The sequence below is a fragment of the Tenrec ecaudatus genome, chromosome 5 (assembly GCF_050624435.1).
Source record: "Tenrec ecaudatus isolate mTenEca1 chromosome 5, mTenEca1.hap1, whole genome shotgun sequence".
In the NCBI taxonomy this organism is placed as follows: domain Eukaryota; kingdom Metazoa; phylum Chordata; class Mammalia; order Afrosoricida; family Tenrecidae; genus Tenrec; species Tenrec ecaudatus.
Genome location: NC_134534.1, coordinates 5123415 through 5128912, shown reverse-complemented (window position 1 = coordinate 5128912; position 5498 = coordinate 5123415). Strand labels below are relative to the sequence as shown.

The window sequence follows — 5498 nt, the reverse complement described above, 5'->3', positions numbered from 1 at the left end:
GTGCTTCTTCCATGTGGGCTTTGCTGCTTCCCTGCTAGATGGCCAAGAAACAGGTTTATATCCAAGGACCTTATGGCTGTTCCCATAAGGTCCTTGTTCTTAGCAGAATCCTAGTTATAGTCAAGTGCTCATTTGTGTTCAGTGTAGGCATACACCTTAGCATTGGACCTCAGTTCTAGGGAAGGCCGCTACTGAAAATTGTGCTTCCCTAACGAATGAAGGCACTGAGAAAGATTGTATCCTTTATGCCGTAGTTTGGGTGAAATCGGTGCGTGTTAGTCCGTGTTGACTAGAGAAACAAATCAGAGACACTCATATGTGTGTAATAGAGGAATTTATATCAAAGAGAAATTATATATCATTAAAACATTCCAGCCCAGTCCAGATCAAGTCCATAAGCCCGATATTAGCCCATAAGTTCAATACCACCATATGATTTCCTCTTCAGACTCTTGCAACACATGTAATGATGCTGAATGCAGGAATAACACAGGACAGTGGGTGGAAAATCTTGTGGATGCAGTGGCAGTGGGGGAATCTCAGCACTGGTATGGGTCTCCACATGATTTCTCTAGCTTAAGAGTTCTAGCATATATACATGTGTCTTGTCAGCAGAAAGACGAAGCAGAGCATCTGTGTATATCTGGCCTCCAGTGAGCTATTTATTTCTGTGGTACCTCCAAATGAGGTCATCAAGTTGTGACCTGATTGACAGGCTAGACTCCACCCCTTCACAAGTTGACACCAGATTATGTAACTACCATAAGGTGGAATAAGATTTGGAGAAAGTTCTTACTTTTCTGGGAGCCCATCTGCCCTCCCCCACTGAATATGATGAACAATTCATCCCCATTGGCATCTGACACCAAAATTTGATGTTGGTGAACTTCCTATTTGTCATCGAAACCCAAGCACCAATGAAAATGAAGAGGGAGTTAGCCATAATTATACTGGGGCCACAATAGAAGCCGAATCTTTCTCCATGCGTTAAGATGACCTATTCTGATGTCAGGGGGCAGGCTTCAGAGTTCTGTATTCAGGGCAGCCCGAGTTCAATTGCAGACCTGAAGGGTGATGAAGGATCATAGTCTCAGGAGTCCCACTGCTCTGTATATGACCAGGAAGCCTGGTCGCTTTCATTGTTTTGTGTATTACTACACATTTTTGTCCCATTCTATCCAGATTTCTAATATTATCCCTTTAAGAGCAGTTTAGAATAGTAACTGGGCACTATCTAATTCTTCTAAACTCAGGATCTTGGACAATTAGATATTCACCTTGTCTAGTGAACTAATTGGCCTCATGTATCATCTATATTTTTTACTCTTCTTTCTCTGGGTAGTGAGAGACCAATAGTTGTACCTTATATAGGTGCCCATGGGCTTTTAACACCTGTCAATATTCAACAAAGGTCTATGCACTTTCGAAGCCCCTCATGAAGAAAGAGGTCCAGAAATATATGATACATATTTAGTAAACAATTTTATGTGGCTTCAAAGATAAGCAAAAGAACATAAAAAGTGTACTGTTTCAAGTCGTTTCCGATGCATAGCAACCCTCCCGGCACAACACGGAGCTTCCCAAAGGTTCCCAAAGCTGTAATCGCTAATGGAACAGACACGTAGTAGCTGATGTATTCAAACCACCACTCTTTCAGTTATCAACTGATAGCTTAACCACTGTGATACCAGGGATCTTTGAAGGAGCATGAGGAATGCAATGCATTTCACACAAGTATATGCTTAACAATGGTTAAAATGGCAAAAAGGTATATCCAACACACTTTGCTGCTGTCATGTATATGTGTGATTCTGTTGTCCTTGGGTGCTTTGGAGTTAGTTTCAACTCAAAGTGACCCTAAGCACAACAGAATGAAGTGCTTCCCAGTCCTGCACCATCCTCACAATCACGGTTATATTTGAACCAGTTGTGTCAATCCATAACCTTGTTTTATTCCTCTGTTTTTGCACTCTCTGCTTTACTAAGCATGATGCCTTTTTGATATGGCAGGTGTCTGCTTATAACCAGCCCTATGTATAGGCTTAAGAGGAATATTCTGGTTGTACTTCTTCCAAGACAAGCCCATGGTTTCCTTCTTCTGGAAGTCTATAGTTATTCAGTACTCTTCTAAAACACTGTAATTTAAATGCTTTAGTTGTTCAGTTGTTTTTCTTATTCATTGTTCAACTTTCACATGCATGGGAGGTGATTAAAAATACCATGACCTAGGTCAGGTGTACCTCATATCCAAAGTGACATTCTTGCTCTTCAACACTTTAGAAGGTCTTGCGCAGCAGACGTGCCCAGTGCGACATGCCATTTGCTTCCTAACCAGCTGCTTCCCAGAGCTGTGCCTGTGGGCTATTGGTCACTGGATCATTTCTCTGCGTATCATCAGGTTCTCCTGTGGTCCAGCTGTCAGGAGTTTGGTATTCTTTACATGGACATGTAATCCATTTTGATGACTGCAGTCCTTGACCTTCATCAGTAAGTACTTCAAGTGCTCCTCGCTTTCAGCAAGCAAGTTTTTGTCCTCTGCATATCCCAGGCTGTTCATCAAACTTCAATCTTGATGCCACATGGTTCATAGACTTCAAATTTTCAAATTAATTTTCAAGCATATACCCTGAATTAGTATAGTAAAAGCATACAACCCTGACACATTCCTTTCCTGGTTTTAAGCTATGAAACATTCTCTTCTTCTGGTTGTATGACTTCCTCTTGTTCAATGTACTTGTTCTGTGCGAGCTCAATGAATTATTCCAGAATTTCCATTCTTCTCAATAGCATTTGTAGTTTGTTATGATCCACACAATAGCAGGCTTTGCACAGTCAATACAACATGAGTAAACATCTTTGTGGTATTCTCTGCTTTCAACCAAAATCCATCTGACATCAGCAATGAGATCCCTGTCCACATCCTCTTCTGCCTCCAGCTTGACTTTCTGGCAGCTCACTGTCTGCACACAGCTGCAGCTACTGCTGTGTTATTTCAATTAGCAGTAATTGCACCTCGGAAAGACCTCATTGGCTATAATATTGCCACTGCACAATGCTGTAATCTTGAATTATTATTGAATTATTTTATTGAATAATCCTCATCAAAATTTTACTTACCTGGGGTATTAATGATATTTTCAATAATGTCTGAATGCTGTTGGGTTACCTTTCATATATATTTATGTATATATGTATATATATCAAGGCATGCATCTCCTCTGACAAAGCTGACAAAGGGATTGTTGCTTTTATTTCCTCTTCTTTCTCCATGTATCTTAGTTGCGTTGGACAAGCTATTTTACTTTGGTATAGCTTGCTGATTCCTTGGACTCTCAGCTATCTTTCCCTTTATGTCTTAGTTCTCCCCTGAATCAAGGATACAGATTGTAAGATCCATAAGGTATATTTTGATATCCTACCTTAAAGCCCTTCAACAAATACCTGCTATATTCACTGTCTTGTTCAACTATGCAGCTATGAAATATGCTTCCTGTAGGGGAGTGCGAGGAGAGGGAGAGTGGGGAGCACATGGCCAGCACTGGAGGCTCTCAGTTTCTTTATATTGGCAGAAACAGAGCGCTCGGTACAGTCCAATGGGAAACCAAACCCGTGAGAATCATTAGAAGCCATAAAAGTTACCAAGACCCACAGGACAATGAACAAAATGGCTATCTCTAGAGTTGGACACATGTAATAAAAAGGCAGGCTCCTGACTCATAAAGAACCAGACAGGATAGACCTGAGATAGTAACACATGAATGAAGAGCAAGCCCTTTCCTCAACTTTCAAGTGAAGATGGTAAGACTCAAAGAGATGCACCACACAAAGATTATGCAGAGGGACTGGATAATCACACAGTTCTGGATTACCAATAACCACGGGAGACACCTCTGAATTGTGCTTACATACTGATCTGTAATGAACAGTTTCAAATGTCTTTGCCACATCGACGTTTCTGCTTGTCGGGCTGGCATCTCTCTCCCAACCCTATGCCATCTTCCTACATGAAGGAAAGCCCCCTTTCAACAGGATAGGCCTTGCCAGGGACACAATCCAGTAAGCGAGGTAAATACAGGTATACTTGTGCTTACTTATGGCTCTGCAGTGAACAATTCCACATGATTTTCACCACATGAAAAACTGTTCACCACAGATTAGGAGAGTGCACAACTAAGCTCGTGATTACCTTGCTTATTGGAGAATAAGCATACACCTGTGCATACACCTTTGATCAATTCCAGGGTCTACTGTCTTCCTTTCCTTTATAGAAAATCCAATACCCTTCCTTTCTCTAAAATTCCATCACAAATGAGACAGATTGATCTCCCAGCAAGAAAGGCAGTGATGGTACCCTGGGGGTAATGGGCATTAACAATTAGGATATTATCCAAGCAGGTCATAAAACATAACTGCCGAGACATTCAGAAGCAAGAATGTTGTCATTAAAGAAGACGACCAAGCAGTGGCCCATAAACATCTCCAATCACCCAAGGCACAGTCCTCTGGTGCCTGGAGCTATAATGAGTTGCGCCATTTTATCTCTGAAATTGTCTCTCAGAAGAAGAGTTATTGAGGACCGTCTGAACCATTAAACCCCCCAACTGTTGGGAGTGATTAGTTCCCCTAGAGGCGCAGCCTCTCTGACCTCGCTGGCAAGCGTTGTATCAATAAACAAGATCATGGCAGCCAGTTTCACAAGTGTTCTATGACACACAAGTCATTGCATGTCCTGTAAACGTTCATATGCCACTGCCTGTCTGGTTCATTCCAATCCCTATTCTGCAAGTCTCTCTCTCTAGCTGACTATGTTACTGCTTTGAGACGTTACAAAGGGTGCGGGGAGAGAAAAAGTCTTTTCCTTTAGAACAGGATAACCACATATATAGACAGAGATGTCTTTGACCATTTCTTCCCTCTTCAGCTAGAGGGGCTTATCAGACTAGATCATCATAGAAGTGAAGTCATGTTTTAATAGAGAGAGTCAAAAGAGTGCGAAGTAGAACTCACTTGACTAAGATGGTCAGCATTGGTGATTGTCATGCTTTGCATTTACAGTTTCTCGGTGCCAGGTCGGATTGTAGTTAATCACTTGAGACATCTCACAATCAGTTTTGGGTTGCCTTGTTTTCTCCTGCAGAATAGTCCGATGCTCTTCCCGTCTAGGATTGTTCTGTGACTGAGCCAGACCACCAGCGACTGAGAATTAGAATCAGAGAGCTAGTCAAGACCAGACCTTGCTGCTCCTGTTTCCCCAGCACCATATTGTCCAGCAGGCATTCTGCCCCTGACCTAGTTCACGCAATGGAGTTCTCCTTAGAAAAAGACTTCCATATGGGTGTTTCTACGCAGACCTCATTTTGCACTGAAAATATAGCTTCACCTCTAACCCAATTCATTCAAATGTGCCTGCTAATGTTTGAGGTCCACGGTTACTGTCCACTTAGGAGAGAGTTGGTTTCTTATTCAATGATGTCAATCCTAAATGAACTACTCTACAA

At 41.8% G+C, this 5498-nt stretch overlaps 1 pseudogene; it reads right to left on the bottom strand.

Annotated features, from left to right (window-relative positions):
- Positions 1-2987: 2987 nt before the first annotated feature.
- LOC142449446 (U4 spliceosomal RNA) lies at positions 2988-3057 on the bottom strand (annotated as a pseudogene).
- Between the last annotated feature and the right edge of the window lie 2441 nt (positions 3058-5498).